The sequence below is a fragment of the Zingiber officinale genome, chromosome 8A, assembly GCF_018446385.1.
Source record: "Zingiber officinale cultivar Zhangliang chromosome 8A, Zo_v1.1, whole genome shotgun sequence".
In the NCBI taxonomy this organism is placed as follows: domain Eukaryota; kingdom Viridiplantae; phylum Streptophyta; class Magnoliopsida; order Zingiberales; family Zingiberaceae; genus Zingiber; species Zingiber officinale.
In genome coordinates, this window is record NC_056000.1 from 67,825,829 (window position 1) to 67,844,147 (window position 18,319).

Below are 18,319 nucleotides of genomic sequence, written 5' to 3' on the forward strand. Positions count from 1 at the left end.
TTTTTGACCCGAGCTTGACTCGTTCATAAGCTATTTGATTTCATTACAAGTCAAGCTCATGCTTTAGAACTAAAGCTCAAATTGAATTTAAGCCCAGCTCAAACCTCTAGTTATTTAACTACACCCTTAGGTGTGTGGGACGTCACCTAATATGAGAGGTGTCCATAGGCACAACGTCACCCAAGCTTTTAGTCTTAGTATACAATTTTAATGGATGATTATATCCATTAGTGGCAAGAGAGAGGATCATCTAGTTCACTTTTTATAGATCAAGGAACAAGGTCGATTCTGAGATATATCATCGGAGGCGACAGTGGTATTGTCTTACCTAGCATGTACATCGGCGGAACTCTACTTAAGAGAGCGGAGCACCATTCTCTCGGGTAAGAAGTAATCAAGCACAACTTCTTCCGCAATTACCTTTCTCAGATTGCTCCCCGCGGCGCTTTCTGGAGACAGATTCCTGGAGAGAAAGAAAGGTACGCGATCCTTCTCCTAATACCTAATTCTTTTGATGATTTTTATTTTCTTCTGATTATTAATAGAAGTTGTGCGCAGGCTTCCTTTCTAAATTTATTAAAACCACATTTTTCTTTGTAGCTGTTGCTTTTCTTAACAAAGGTCCATGCAGTTTAGTTTCGGAAGAAGATCGCAACACCGACACGAACTGCTCAAATGACTGGACCTTAGTATTTTTACGAACGTTGTCGAAACATTTCGTTTAAAAAATATAACAGGACAAGAATTATTATTTTAAACGAATCTAACGAAGACACATCATATGATGACGTGGTATTGTCTTACCTGGCATGTACATCGACGGAACTCTACTTAAGAAAGTGGAGCACCATTCTCTCGGGTGAGAAGTAATCAAGCGCAACTTCTTCCGCTCTTACCTTTCTCAGATTGCTCCCCGCGGCGCTTCCTAGAGGCAGATTCCTGGAGAGGAAGAAAGGTACACGATCCTTCTCCTAATACCTAATTCTTTTGGTGATTTTTATTTTCTTCTGATTATTAATAGAAGTTGTGCGCAGGCTTCCTTTCTAAATTAATTGAAACCACCTTTTTCTTTGTAGCTGTTGCTTCTCCTAACAAAGGTTCATGCAGTTTAGTTTCGGAAGAAGATTGCAACACCGACACGAACTGCTCAAATGACAGGACCTTAGTGTTTTTATGAACGTTGTCAAAACATTTCGTTTAAAAAAATGTAACAGGACAGGAATTATTATTTCAAGCGAATATAACGAAGACACGTCATATGATGACGTGGTATTGTCTTACCTGACATATACATCAGTGGAACTCTACTTAAGAGAGCGGAGCACCATTCTCTCGGGTAAGAAGTAATCGAGCGCAACTTCTTCCGCTCTTACCTTTCTCAGATTGCTCCCCGCGGCGCTTCCTGGAGGCAGATTACTGGAGAGGAGGAAAGGTACGCAATCCTTCTCCTAATACCTAATTCTTTTGGTGATTTTTAATTTCTTCTGATTATTAATAGAAGTTGTGTGCAGGCTTCCTTTCTAAATTAATTGAAACTACCTTTTTCTTTGTAGCTATTGCTTCTCCTAACAAAGGTCCATGCAGTTTAGTTTCGGAAGAAGATCGCAACACCGACATGAATTGCTCAAATGACAGGACCTAAGTGTTTTTACGAACGTTGTCGAAACATTACGTTTAAAAAATGTAACAGGACAGGAATTATAATTATAAGCAAATCTAACGAAGACATGTTATATGATGACGTGGTATTGTCTTATCTGGAATGTACATCGACGGAACTCTACTTAAGAGAGCGGAGCACCATTCTCTCGGGTAAGAAGTAATCGAGCGCAACATCTTCCGCTCTTACCTTTCTCAGATTGTTCCCCGCGGCGCTTCTTGGAGGCAAATTCCTGGAGAGGAAGAAAGGTAGCGATCCTTCTCCTAATACCTAATTCTTTTGGTGTTTTTATTTTTTTCTGATTATTAATAGAAGTTGTGCGCAGGTTCCTTTCTAAATTAATTGAACCCACCTTTTCTTTGTAGTGTTGCTTCTCCTAACAAAGGCCCATGCGGTTTAGTTTGGAAGAAGATCGCAACACCGACACGAACAGGATCTTAGTGTTTTTATGAGCGTTATCGAAACATTACGTTTAAAAAACGTAACAAGATAGAATTATTATTTTAAGCGAATCTAACGAAGACACGTCATATGATGACGTGGTATTGTCTTACCAGCATGTACATCGGTGAACTCTACTTAAGAGAGCGGAGCACCATTCTCTCGTGTAAGAAGTAATCGAGCTTAAATTCTTCCCTCTTACCTTTCTCAGATTGTTCCCCGTGACGCTTCCTGGAGGCAGATTCCTGGAGAGGAAGAAAGGTATGCAATCCTTCTCCTACTACCTAATTCTTTTGGAGATTTTTATTTTCTTCTGATTATTAATAGAAGTTGTTCCTTTCTAAATTAATTGAAACCACCATTTTCTTTGTAGTTGTTGCTTCTCCTAACAAAGGTCCATGCAGTTTAGTTTCGGAAGAAGATCACAACAGCGACACGAACTGCTCAAATGACAGGACCTTAGTGTTTTTACGAACGTTGTCGAAACATTACATTTAAAAATGTAACAAGATAGGAATTATTATTTTAAGCGAATCTAACGAAGACACGTCATATGATGACGTGGTATTGTCTTACCTGACATGTACATCGGCAGAACTCTACTTAAGAGAGCAGAGCACCATTCTCTCAGGTAAAAAGTAATCGAGCGCAAATTCTTCCGCTCTTACCTTTCTCAGATTGTTCCCCGCGACGCTTCCTGGAGACAGATTCCTGTAGAGGAAGAAAGGTACGCGATCCTTCTCCTAATACCTAATTCTTTTGGTGATTTTTATTTTCTTCTGATTATTAAAAAAAGTTGTTCCTTTCTAAATTAATTGAAACCACCTTTTTTTTTGTAGCTCTTGCTTCTCCTAACAAAGGTTCATGCAGTTTAGTTTCGGAAGAAGATCGCAACACCGACACGAACTGCTCAAATGACAGGATCTTAATGTTTTTAAGAACGTTGTCGAAACATTTCGTTTAAAAAATGTAACAGGACGGGAATTATTATTTTAAGCGAATTTAACGAAGACACGTCATATGATGACGTGGTATTGTCTTACCTGGCATGTACATCGGAAAAAAATTATTATTATTATTATTATTATTAATAGTAAGAAGCTCAGGATGACTTTTTGGATTTAATTTTAATAATCAAATCCAAACTCACTAAAAGCGCCCATTTACGAAGATACTTTAATTTAAACAAAAACGTTAAGTGGAAAAAAAATCAAGTTTATCAGCTGGTAAAAAATAACACTTTTTTCTTTATAAATTTACATCAGTTGTAAAAAAAAATAAAAATAAAAATGGAAAGTAATATGCATGCCCGTGATTCAAGAAAATAAATAATACTGACTGGATTCATTCATTAAAAAAAACAATTTAAAAAAGTAAATAATAAATTTACACCGAATAAAAAAAGAATAAAAAGTAATAATAATAAATAAAAGTAAATTAAGGCAGTCAAGATGAATTCATTAAAAAAATAAACAAATTAAACAAACACAATAAATTTATGATAGCATAAGAAAGAAACATTGTATTAATTTAACTAAACTAAACCCTAACCCCGCAGCAACGTCACTCGTCGGGTAAATCAACGTTAAAATTGACGACTTTATTAGTAGCCACTAACTTTCCATTAAATTACCAAGGATGATCTTGATTTTAAGAAAACCGCGCCGGACTTTCACCCAATTATAATGAAAGTCGAGCTGTTTTGACCGATGACGTGGCAATACAAGGCGACAGACGGATAAGGACAATTTTTGGGTGGCTCCATTAAACAACATGTCCTATGCGCCACCTTCGTAGAAGAATATGTCAGGCGATGATAATCATGAAGATACGACAGGATTTATCTGTCGGGCAAGGACAATGAGCGCAGCGGTCGGACGGCTTGATGCAGAAGAGTTCTAATTATATCTTGGCGAGGGGCCCGAAGCGACAGTTAAAAAATAATAGGAGTGATAATTTTTTACCCGATATAAAAATATGATCCGAATCGAACATGAAAAAAATAATATTAAGATTGGGTAGTTTCGGATTCGGGTCGACCCAATTGACCTAATAAATAAACAAGTCAGATTTGGATCAACCTGAAATGATCCAATTATAATCTAAACCCGTTTATAATTATAAATTTAAACTAAAATTATAAATTTAAAAAAGTTAAAAACCCTAAACATAGAGATGTGCTATTGATTACAATGTTACTAAGTATGTTATTATGATTTATCATTTATGATATGGATTTTCAATTTATGTAAATAAATATTATTTTTAATTTTTAATTTAATATACAAAATTTTTTTATTGAATTCAGGTCATGTTCGGATCAAACGGGTCAAATGGGTCAAACGAGTGAAATGGGTCAAACGGGTTAAACGGATCAAACGGGTTAAACGGATCAAATGGATTAAACGGGTCAACGGGTTAAACGGATCAAACGGGTTAAACGGGTCAATGGGTTAAACAGGTCAAATAGGTTAAACGGGTCAAACATATCGAATAGTTTGACCCGAATTCATAATCAGGTTGGGTTCAGGTTGTCATTTTCCAACCCGCCAACCTGCCAATCCAAATCTATCAATCCGAACCCGAATCGAATTGCCACCCTTAAAAAATAATCAAATACGATATAATTTTCTAATGTTTTTCAAATTAAAATATGAGTATGTGCATTTTTGTTATATTGAAATGTGTATTTTTCTTAAGTAAATTTTATATTTCATTTTCTAATATTATTCAAATTAAAATGCAAGTGTTCGTATTTTTGTTAGATTGAAATGTGTGTGTGTTTTAAATAAATTCATTGTCTTATTTTCTAGTATTATTCAAATAAAGTACGAATATGTGTATTTTGCTATAATAATATTGAAATAATAATAATTTTTATATAAAATTAAAAAAATAAAGGACAATCCAATACACGAATCTCTCGCTATATAGGTCTCGGGAAAAGATTCATTATACACAGTCTAATCCTACTTTTTACAAGAGACTATTTTCAGCATTCAAATTCATGATCTTTTAATCATATAATAATAATTTTATCATTGCATTAAGGCTCTCTTCAATTTTTATATAAAATTATAAAAAAAATATATTTTAATTTTAATTATAAAAGAATAAAAATTAAAATAAACTAAAATTTATTTGAAAAAGTACATATGTTATTTTTAAAAACTAACGCATGCTGATTTAAAATTAGCACGATTTTATGATATTGTTTTTTAAAAATTATCATCACTTTCCGGCGTCAAAAGAATTAGTTGAGGCTTTTTAAGTATAAAATATTTATATAATAAATTCATATTTAAGTTAAATGTTGAAAAAATAATCATACTTATCATTAAAAAAAATATATCCACACACACTCGATTCGATATTAAAAAGTTAATTATTTTCTCCTGATCAATAATAAAAGTTATATATATATATATATATATATATTCTTTTTTCAAATAAAGTAGAATATGTGCATTTTTTAGTGTAATATTCTAAATTTAGCTATTTTTTTATTTTTAATTAAGAAAATACAAAAAAAAAAATAGTTTGATGTACGAAACTCCTGCTATGCAGGATCTCAGGAATGATCCAATGTACGCAGCGTTATTCTACTTTTTACAATATACTGTTTTCAGGATTTGAACCCGTAATTTTTTGGTCACAAAGTAATAATTTTATTATTGAGCCAAGACTCTCTTTCTAATGAAAAAAAATATAAATGGTTAATAAAAAGTATAATTTTTTTTAATAAAATCTTGGCTTCATTAATTTAGTTCGTTGCTATTGGGTGCACACGTAGATCGTGCTCGCACACGAATATTCAGTGCAATTTGAACCTGGATTTACATCCCTACGCACCCATACACAAAAGAAGGTTTCTACTCGTGCATTAGTTCGCAATATATATATTTGTGAAACAATATAAAGAAATTATCAAACCTTGAAACTTTCAATGTGGAACTACCTGCACAATGAAACCTCTTTTATACATTCCACCACTTTTCATTCATATTTTTCCAACAAAATTTTATTTTTATTTTTTGGAATTCACCAATAATCCTAAATCGAAATGGTCCCGTAGAAGTTTATTTCTGTATAAACCCTCTAAAAGGGATCGATGTTATTCTGATGGTTACAGCTTCGCCACGCTTCAGTGGCGGCACTCCATGACTTCTGCCTCTGATGAGGATTTAACCAGCCTGATCCTTTATCAACATCTACGTAGCTCTTGACTTCAAGAATCTGATTCGGCCAAAGATCTCGAAGCTGATGGAGATCATGGAATCTTTCTAGGATACCATTATTTCGGCTTTAGTTAGATTTATAGCGCTTACGGAATCGTAACTATTACACTATATCTAACTAATTTAAAATTTAGATGAGAGATTTAGACGAAAGATAATAATATTAAATAATATTAAATAGTATATGAGATGATGGAATAAAATTAAAGGGCGTCTTTTAATGAAAACTAAAAATAGGATGTTCCCTTCATGTTTTAGTAAAAGAAGCATCATCTTGATTTTTGCCCAAGTTACTTGACTGCCAAATACATGAAAAATAAATGTCGAGTGCCCTTTTGATAGTTTAAAAAAAATTAGACGTCATCTTTATTTTTACCCAGGCCAACAAGTAATTGCAACGTATGCGTGAAAGAGTTCAACAAGAAGTTCGATAACTAGAGTCGCCTGTGTGGAAGGATTGAGGCTAAATTCCAACGCATAATCTTATTATTGTCCAATTATCATATAAGGATTTTTTTACAAAAAGAAAAAATATGTTAAATTTGATAATTTTTAAATTAAAGGGTAAAATTTATATTTTGAAATCTCCATCCTTAAATCCGTGTAGGTCTAGAAGGCTGCGGAGAAAACTTTTTAAAAATATTTTCCGTTATAATAGATTATTAGATTTGTTATTAATTAGGATTAGTTTATTAGATTTTTGGTCGTTTTGACCGATGACGTAGCAATTTTAGACTACTCTTTTTGTAATTTAATTATTTTTGAGGAAATTAAATTAAAGGGTGTCATACGCGAGGAAGATATGGGTCAGGAGGCGTAATCAAAGAAGATAATGTTAAAAGGCATTTAATTTGGAATCTTGACCAACATAAAGTTTGAACGACAAGTCATGGGAAGAGTTGAATTCAATATTCAAACTTAGGAAAATGTAGTCTTCTACTTTGGAAGTATAAGACAATTAAATAATTATTTTGTATTAGCTCTATAAGTACTTGTTTTCTTCTAATAGGAAGCCAGAAGGGAAAAAGCTGTACGTGAAGTAGTATAGCTACTAAAGGAGTCAACAGACTCTTTTTCAATCATATTAAGAGTTTTTCGTGTTTCCGTTGCCATACATACACCCACAAACTTGGTATCAGAGCGTGAATAATTCTCAAATGGCGTCAAGTTCGTTATTCACATTCTCTCCAGGCCAAGTTCCAATCTTCGAAGGCGAGTATTATGAATATTGGAATAGCCAAATGGAAACTTTTTTCGAGTCCGTTGATTTATGGGAGGTGATTAACGGAGAGCTCACGCCACCGGATGAAGGTGACGAGAATTTCGCTAAACTACAAAAAGAGTTCAAAAAGAAAGATGCAAAGGCGTTGCGATATATTCAGCAAGGCATTGGTAAAACCATTTTTCCTTGCATTTTCGGAGTAAAAAGTGCTCTTGAAGCCTGGGAGATTTTACGACTTGAATTCGAAGGCACGGAAAAGACGATTGCTTTAAAGCTCCAGTCACTATGGAGAAACTTTGATAATCTCAAGATGGGAGAGCAAGAAATGGTTCATGATTTTTCATCCCGGCTGAAATCGTGAATCAAATCAAAAGTTGCGGAGATACAATCGAAGACAAAAGAGTGGTCGGGAAAATGTTACGATCACTTCCATCCAAGTTCGATCATGTAGCTGCTGCAATAGAAGAATCAAAGGATCTGTCGAAAATAACTATGTACGAACTGACGGGATCTCTTCTCGCCCACGAGCAACGAATAAATCGTTCGAGCGACTCATTAACTGAACAAGCCTTCGAGTCAAAGCAAGTACCAAAATCCAAATACAACAACAAAGGAAAGTGGAGGAATAACAACAGGGAAAATAAGCAATCGCAAAATTCTGATAACAATGGCGGTTGTATCATATGCAAGAAGACGAACCACGTGTCTAAAGATTGCTTTCACAAGTGCAAAAGATGTAAGATTCCGAATCATTCCCAAAGAGATTGCTGGTTCCAGAATAAGGAGAAAAATAAAGGAAAAGAAGAAGCAAAATTTTCGAATGAAACAAAAGAAGAAATTCTATTCTACTCAAGTGCAAATCAACCTTCAAAGAGCGTGTGATAGAAAGGCCGCCTTCAATCATCGCCGGAAGGCCAAGCATATCAAGAAAAGCTAGAGGTGAAGAAGTTGAGCAAAATCTTTCAAGTTCAAGACTTTATCAAGCTCAATCTCAAGATGCAATTCCAAGATGGGCTTGATTTAATACAAGGGTGGCTCTAATTATACATTTCTATGAGTTTCGATTTTGAAATCAAGAATGAAAATCTTCTCTTATGATGGAGATAGAGCAATGGTTTGCTCTAATGCAGCGGGCTCTCGGCAGTCCTGGAAATTCAAAGGGCAAGTTCTAAAGAAAGCAAATGGAGCCTGGAGTTAAAGTCCAAAGGTGCAGGGTAAATGACAAAGGACCAAGCTTTTGGTCAATTTATTGCTGCACCATCCCTTGCAAAACTAAGCCTGAAGATGCAAAGGAGCTATGGAGCAAATTGGCCAAGCTTCATGAAGAGATCCTCCACTGTACAAGATCATGAAGAATCCAAAGAGGGTGACTCTTGGAGCAAGACCAAGAGGAGGACCCCGAGGTTGAGAGATACTCAACCTCCAAGAAGAGGAGATCCAAGGGCCCATCCTCAGACCCAAGGGAATGCGGAGGGAGCATACCTTGTTTCATGATCAAGATGATGAAGTTCTGCACCTCTAGGATTGAGGGGGAGCAATCCTTGTGATGGATCAAGAAGAAGGAGAAGCCTACATCCGGGTCAAGTGAAGAAGAAGAAGATGAAGCACCTCCAAATTCAAGAAATAGCAAATGGAGGAGCAAGTGCCATCCCTTACACAAGGAGGTATAAATGTTTTCAATTAAAATAAAAATCATATAATATGTTTTGAGTGTAGGAAAAGTGGGCACTACAAGAGCAAGTGTCCCAACTTGGCCAAGAAGAAGGGTCAAGTGACGCAAAAGGGCAAGGAGAAGCCCGAGGAGACCATTCCCGGAACAAAGAAGAGCAAGGAGCATATCATATGCTTCTCTTGCAATCAAAAGGGGCATTACCGGAGGCAAGGCCGCAAGGGGAAAAAGATGGTCAAGGAGCAAGGAGGCATTAGTCAAGGGGGCCTCGCAGGTAAAGAAGAAGGTAATATTTATTGAGCCTACTCCTTTACATTATGGTAAAAAGCATGATAGTTCTAATTTTTATCATTTTAATGCGATTTACCATAAGAATAGGAAGCATGAGGGCTTTAAGGAAAAGCATGTGGCCCTACATGCCAAAACTACTACACCTAAGGCTAGGAATGTAGGTAAAAGTCTAGGCAAGAACTCTAAGGATTGTAGCTACAAGCCTAGAAACAAAAATGCTCATGAACTTAATGGAAAACCAAAAACTAAGGACTTAGTAATGGAAAATCAAGTCTTGAGGTCAAGACTTGATAAAATTGAAAAGACCCTAAAAAGGATGGAAAATATCCTATTAGGGCAAAGTGAGCATAACTTAGGTTTAGGAAAATCAAAGCCATCCAATGGCCATAAAGGTTTGGGATACAAACCAAAAGCTAAGAAGGATGTGCCTAGTTATCATAGGGTTCCATATAGTTATGGAACAAACCCTAGGTCTAGTGGTCAAGCCAAAAATACTAGGGAAGTCATCCCTAAGAGTATTTTTGCAATAAATGTGACTAACACTTCTAAGAAGTCTAAGAAAGTCACAAACAAGGTCACAAGGGAGGTTATTCCTAGAGTTGACCTAGAAAATGTGACCAAGGCTTCTAAGAAGCCCAACAAGGTCACTAGGAAGGTATCTAGGGAAGTTATCCCTAGTGAGTACCTAGAGCATCCAAGGAGCACCAATAGGTGTTGGGTTCCTAGGAACATCTTCTCTACCCCATAGATGGGTTAGAGAGTGTCAACTCCGATTAGAAGGGTAGTTAACCCAACTTTGAGGAAATTGACACTCAAGGAGCATTTTCAAAGTTTTTGTTAACCTTTGAAAATGAAATGGAATTATTGATTACTCCTTGAAAGAGTAAAATGTGTCAAATGGTGGAAGAATTGATTTTAATCTTAAATGGCACATATTGGGAAATTCATAAGAACTATCAAGTTGGGATTTTGGTATGTTCTTAGGCAATTTAAGGCAATCCGGGCCTTAAATTTAAAAGTGCTACTCTTGAGGAAAAATGAAATATGCCAACATTTGAGGACATGTTTATTTTAATTGGCATAAATTAATCAAGGGAATAAGAAATGCAAACTTAGGCTTTGGCACTCTCTTGAAGCACTTTGGGCAATCTAAGGTTTTAAGTTTTAGGATTAGCTAAGATTAATGATACTTAGATAGGTAATCTAGGTATATTTTATTTATGCTAAACCTTGCCATGATTGTTTGCTCATAATATGCCATGACATCATATTTTATCTTATTTGTATTTTGCATTCATGACTTATCATGAAAAATACAAAAATACCATGTCATGCCATACATACATCATGTAGTTATAGGAATCTTTCTTTTGAAAGCTATTTTCTTTTGATGTATGCCATAACATAATCATGCATTAAGTTTAATTCCTTGTAATTAAGGACAAATGGCATCTAACGACACTTATTGACAAGTGACATCCTAGGTGGATGTCTAATATTTCTAAAATGCCTAGATAAATATGCATGATCCCTAGTTTAGGGCAAAACCAAAATCTACATCTCACAAAGACTATAAGGTGAATTGTATGTGTTTTAGTGCATATTATATACAAGTGAGATGTTAGGATGATGAACAAAACTCAAGATGTTGATTTAGTACATTCTTTTGAGTTTTAGGTTCATCAAGACACATAGTTATGTGTTTTCCCATCATTGGGAAAGCTAATGTACAAGTCATGTGCATTAAGCCCAAGGAATGTGATGGGATATTGGTTTTGAAAATGGTTTTAAAATGTTTTTGGAAAACCTTGGTGAAGGCTATCTTTTGATAGTAATCATCATTGAATAGTTAAACACAAACTTGAAGAAAAACACTAAAGTTTTTGAAAGTTTTCAAGTTTGTGTCAATCTTTGAAAATATGATGTATTTTCATAGAAAGCTATTTTTCCATGATTAAGTATGCCCTAAATAATGTCTACACGAAATTTCATAATTTTTGGATTTTTGTAGAATTTTCTAGGGGTTTCTGAAGTTGACTGAAAAGGAATTTCAGCAACTATCAGAGCTCCGATCGATCCATGGATCGATTGGAGTTCCATGAATCGATCCATGGATCGATTCAAGCAGTCCAAAGAAGTCGCTGGATCGATCAACCGATCGATCCAGGAGTCTGAATCGATCGGTGGATCGATTCGTAAAGGTTCAATCGATTGGAACCAACTTGATCGATCCAAGTCACTGACCGGGAAGGCCTGATTTCAGCATCTTTGAACCTCTTCGAGTCTAGGTAACCATTCCAAACCCCTTAAATATATTTGTATACATACAAAGGGTGTTTTCATGTTGAAAACAAGGATGGATTGGTTAACGAAGACTAAGTAGAAGTTTAGGTTGAGGTTGTTTCAAATTTTGAATATTTGAACCTCAAAACTTCCAAATTTGGGTTTCCTAATGTTTTAGGGATTCCAAGTCATTGTTGGTGCAATGACAGAAGTTACCACCATGTCTTTAGGGGGAGGGACTCTTTAAAGACATGAAAATTATTTTTCATGAACCTTGGAAGGTGGTTAACCTTCTGTTGTGAACTTGCTCAAGGTTGAGCATTTAAACTTGAAATGGGGAGAAATGGGGAGTGGATATCCTCATTATTTCAAGTGGACACTCAAGTGGTAGATAATACTCAAGGTTGGGTAGTTGTCTACATTGAGGGAGAAGTTAAGGATAAATGAAGGGTATGGGACCTTCATTATCGTGTTGATCACAACGAGTGATGTTGTGAACAACGATGAGCAACTCTTCAGGGGGAGAGTCTTCAACAAATGGATTTGTTGAAGTGTGCCCAGAATTGGAGCATAGGTTGATGTGTGTCCAACGATGGGTTGATGTGTGCCAATAGGGGGAGAATGTATGGTTAAGCTTAGTCCTTCATTACCTATTGGAAGGTCATAGGGGGAGAATGAAAGGACTCATGAAAGGGAGTAAGTTAGGCTTTCATTACCTAGAGGGAGTTTGTCCTCTTAGGGGGAGAATGAAGAGCTTAATTTATGCTTTCATTACCTAGTGGCATGAAGAAGAAGGCTATGGGATTAGCCTAACTTACATATGGGATTGTAAGTGTTATTGTGGTATTGTCAAACATCAAAAAGGGGGAGATTGTTGGTGCAATATCCCTCAGGTCAAGGTTGACCTGGGTAACCAAGCTGAGTCTTGGTTTGGGTTTAGATGTTTGATAATAAGATATTGATTGAAGAAAAGTCCAAGTAGGTCAAAGGATTGACTGGATACTTGACTGGGAAGTCCTAACTGGGATGTTAGGCAAAATGAAAGTCCCGGTGAGTGAAGCCGGAGGAAGAAAAGTCCGGTGAGTGAAGCCAGTGAGAAAGTCCCGTGAGTGAAGGCAGATGGAAGTCTAGTGAGTGAAGCTAGGCAGATGGAAATCACAGTGATGAAGCTGTGAAAGTCCTAGTGAGTGAAGCTAGTGGGGAACTCGAGTGAAGCCAGGTGAAAGTCCTAGTGAGTGAAGCTAGGCGGATGAAAAATCCTAGTGAGTGAAGCTAGGTGAAAGCCCGGGTGAGTGAAAGGGAAAATCCCGATGGATCAAGGATGATGGACATCCGGTGTGAAGTCCAAGTAGGTCAAAGGATTGACTGGATACTTGACATGAAAGAAAAGTCCAAGTAGGTCAAAGGTTGACCACTCTGGTACAGAGAAAAGTCCAAGTGGGTCAAAGGGATTGACCGACACTTGGTAAGGGAGTCCTAGCAGTCAAGGGAGTGACTAGATGCTAGGCATGACATACCAACAGTCAAGGTTGACCGGATGTTGGTTTGGGAGGTTTAGGACTTGGTTTTGGACAAAACATCCGCGTCGATCGATGGATCGATTCAGGGATCGATCGATCGGTGGATCGATCCAAAGAATGTGCTGGATCGATCCGTGATCGATCCAGAGGTCCCAATCGATCGCTGATCGATTGGGACGCAGACGCTTCGCGCGATAGCGCTGGATCGATCCGCGGATCGATCCAGCGCCGCTCGAAGCCTCTGATCGATCCGTGATCGATCCAAAGCCTCCCGATCGATTGAACATTCGAATCGATCGGATCCGACCGTTGGCGCTGCTTATAGCCGCAGCGCTCATGGTCCGGGCGAACTTCTCCGATTCACTCCAGACTACTCGCCAGCTCCTCCACAGCGCTCTCAAAGATCAGATCGCCAGTTCTTGAAGGATCTTGGAAGCTTTCCAAGTCAAGAGGCGGATCAAAGGCAAGAAGAGAAGCTAGGGTTAGGGTTTTGTACTCATTGTAAGCTTGTAAGCTTGTATTTTTTTTCCCTTTCCTTTCTTCTTGTACTGAGAGTCTTGTAGGGCTTCTCCGCCCTCGGTAGTTACCGAAAAGGAGTGTTTTCATAGTGGAGGGTGCGTGCGTGGTGTGGATCCTTGGACTAGTCACCTCTTGTGAGGTGGATACCAAGTAAACCAACCGTGTTAGCGTTGTTTGTGTTTGTTTATGTATTTTCCGCTGCGCATTCTTGAAGAAACAAGCAACACCGAGCAACGAGCACGCGATGAGCTATTCACCCCCCCCCCCTCTAGCTACTTTTGGTCCTAACACGATCTTCCTAGGACTAACCAACAATTGATATCAGAGCTAGAGTTTGCCTCTGTGTGTTTGGTTTTCAAACTAATTATGCACATGTCATACATAATTTAGGCAGGATAATGGTAGGATATGCTAACTCTTTGGTTGTAGACTCCACCTATTATGGCTTATAGATGTTGTGTGTGATTGGACCCTTGGACATGTCAAGGGCATTATTTTTGTGTGTGCATGATTGTATGTAACTAATACAGGAGCTATATTAGCTCTAGGATTTTAGAATTTTATTTACGATCTAGATTACATGTACATTCCTTCGTGGAATATAGGATCGATATATGTAAAATTCTAATTTTGTCGCGGATCGGATGCTTGCGAGGCGTGATACTTTTTGAGAACCAGAGGTGCAGCGGAATAAGAAGCAAGATAGACGCGACGACTGGACCCGATGGCGATGACTAAAGATGGCAGCAGCTAGGGTTGGAGCACACGGAAAATAGTGATGGAAAAGGTCATAATAGTTGGAAAATTAATTTCTAAATTTATTACTTTTATTTACTATGATGTCTGTGTGTGCATGTGATATATGCTAGCATACGTTAAAATTCCTCACCTTAAATAACTAAGTGGGAGAGAGATTTTTAAATAAATTCCACGGTCTCCATTACTGGTTTGTAAGTGATGCAATAAGCTTGTGTGTTGACTCTGGTGCCTCCTCCACAACGGATGAGTTTGTTGCGGATCACTAGATCAAACTTCCTTTAAGGATGGTTATAGGAAATTATTTAGGAGCGTGTGATCTTCTCCAACTGAAGGAGAGCAATTTATTTAATGGACTAAGTATCAAGTAATGGTATACACTTAGACGCATTCAATAGTATCCTCCCCAACTGAGTCACTACTATTGTTTTGCGTGACCAAAGTAAAACCAACTATTAATTTTATTTGTCATAAAGTTAGAATGACAAGATAATAAAATTAATGGGTAAGACCCTCCTCTTACAAATGTTGAATTTGTATACGCCCACACTAGTGTGACATGCAAAATTCTCGGTATTTGAGGTGTTGGTGAATTTAAATAATATTGTTTAAGGAATCAATGTTATTTTAAAATTCAAAGTTTGACCAAATATTTGATAAAAAATTTACCAACTATTAATTTTATTTGTCATAAAGTTAGGTTGACAAGATAATAAAATTAATGGATAAAATCTTTTTTGAATTTGTATACGTCCACACTATCGTGGCATACAAAATTCACAGGGATTTTAAAGTGTTGGTCTTGACTAAATATTTTTGTGATTCTTAGGATTTCAAATGTTTGTCAATCCCCTAGCTGTTATACTATAGAATAGACTTAGTAGTCCCAATTATATTGATTGGAAATAAGACTTGGACATTAAGATGGACTGCCCTCTCTGAACTAAGAACAATATAGGTGTATTTAATTCATTAGTTGTTGAAACATGTTTAGTGGTATTATCTACCGGTACCTAGCGTGTAGATACGAGAGCCACTAATCATGTCTGCAATTCATTGCAGGGTTCCAGGAAACCTGACAACTATATGAAAGGGAAAACACCGTCTACATGGGCACTACTGCAAAAGTAGCAGCTGTTGCAGTGGGAGATATTTATCCTCTGATAGGAATAAAATATGGATTTTAGAAATTATCTTTACATACTAAGTTTAGAAAGAACCTGATTTCGGTTTCTAAACTATTAAAGAATAGATATTATGTCTATTTTGATAACAAAGTTGTTATCAAGAAAATAGGAAAGATATCTGTTTTGGTATGTTGTTTGGCAATTTATAAATCCAATAACTCCCACGATACAACAAATGTAATTTAATAACATATCTTCTAACTCTAATAAGAGAAAGCAACCATCGAAAATGAACCAATCATATCTTTGGCATCTAAGGCTAGGTTATATTAACTTGAGTAGGATTCATTAGTAGCTGATGAACTTTTGGGTTCATTGGTAGTGGAAAACTTTTTAACCTGTGAGTCTTACTTGGAAGGAAAAATAACCAAGAAGCTTTTAAGTCTAAGGGGTATAGAGCCAAAGATGTGTTGGAATTGATTCATTCTGATTTGTGTATGACTATCCAGGCAAGAGGTGGTTTTGAATATTTCATCTATTTTATAGACAACTATTCAAGATACAGGTATATTTACTTGGTGCGTCGTAAGTCTAAGTTCTTTGATAAGTTCAAAGAGTATTAGGCTGATGTGAAGTAACGTCAAGGTAAAAGTATCAAGACACTATGGTGAGATCGTTGTGGCGAGTACCTCTTGGGAAAGTTTAGGAGTCATTTATTAGAAGTCAGGATTTAATCCCAACTAAATGCACCTGGTACACCCCAACAGAATGGTGTAGTAGAAAGAATGTATAGGTCTCTAGATCGATGATAAGTTATTCAGAGAATTATCAAATTCGTTTTGAGGAAATACACTGGAAACGGAAGTGAACATAGTACCTTCTAAGTTAGAACCCTCAACTCCCATAGAATTGTAGAATAGGCGTAAGTCTAGTCAAAAGTATATTCAGATTTGGGGTAGTCCAGCACATGTGTTGAAGGGAGACACTGATAAGTTGGAATAAGAGTTCATTTGTTTGTGGGTTATCCTAGAGAAACGAAAGGAGGTTTACGGTCCTTAAAATCAGAAGGTCATTGTTAGCACCAATGCCCGATTTTAGAAGAGGATTATGAACCATAAGCCCATGAGTAAAATTGTTCTTAAGGAAATTAGAGAAGACACGTTTAATCTAGTACCAATTGTACAAGATGAAATATCAAAAGAAACTACAACACGTATCACAAATAATACACAATTGCAGAAAGTGACTCGTCGTAGTGGGAGGGTTGTTAGGCAACCTGAAAGATTCATGTTTTGAGAAAGTCTTTGGACTAGATCCTTGGTAAACATAAACTTAATTCCCGAACATATGACGAAGCACTCCAAGATAAAGATACAGCATCTTTGCAAAAAGTAATGAATACAGAATATATGTATTCTAATAAAGTCTGGGAGCTTGTAGAACTACCAAATGATGTAAAAGCCATTAGGTTTAAATATGTCTACAATAGAAAAGGAAGGACATGTTGGAGTGTATACTAAAAGCCTAGCTTTTGTAAACATTTATTTTTGAAATAAAAGAATCACATCGGTCAATATGAGCATTTATTTGTTAAATGTAATTGTTTAATTAATTTATATAATAGATAACATGGAATGTGGTGTCACACTCAGAAGATCATGTTGTTGGTTTTCTATAAATTATAAACAGTTGCTCACGACTAAGATGGAAAGAAACAAACCATCAGAATAGTCGTAGTGTAATTAAGTATTAGTTTATCTTGACTAATAAATTACACTGATACACTTTAAGTGTATTGAGTAGGACCATTTAGGCAAGTTCTTTTTGTACTGACTTAGTAAAAGAACTAGACCTTAGTTATTATGGAAGTGTGTGCTCTTAATCCTAATATAATAACAAGCACATATATTTAATATTTATTTCTTTGACTTATCAAAGGGTGAGGTTTAGCTCGATAAATCAATATGCCCGATAAGTTGGGAAATGATATTACTTATAGTGTGTGTTGTTGATTATAGAAGGAATATGTTGTTGGATCGAGAACGCGCTAGAGGGGGGGGTGAATAGCGCTCGCGGTTATTGTGTTCAATTATCAGAATCGTAAAAACTCGTTCAGAAATTAAAGCAGCGGAAATGAAATAAAGAGACACAGACACGAAGGATTTTACTTCGTTCGGAGCCTGTGACGACTCCTACTCGAAGGCCCGTGATCCTTGATCGCTTTCGATGGGCAACAACTATAAGCACGATTATTACAAACTAAGTATTACAATAAGTGCGTTAAATAAATCTATACCGACGGCGGAAAATGAGATCTCGGAGCTCTGGGTCGTCGGGCACGAGTAGCAGCACTTCGAAACGTCTTTTGGAGCAGCACGTGGCAAGAGAATCACTTGTAATCAGATGTGTTGAGGTGCTACTCGAAACCCCCTTATAAAGGGTGTTCAAGGCGCCTTGGAAGCCTCCGAAGGCGCCTCTATACTGCCGAGTCACCCGCGTGGATCAAGCTTGAACTGGTCGAAGTTCATCTGCTCAAGGCGCCTTATGCCCCATTCAAGGCGCCTTCCAAGGCGCCTTATGACTCCTTCAAGGC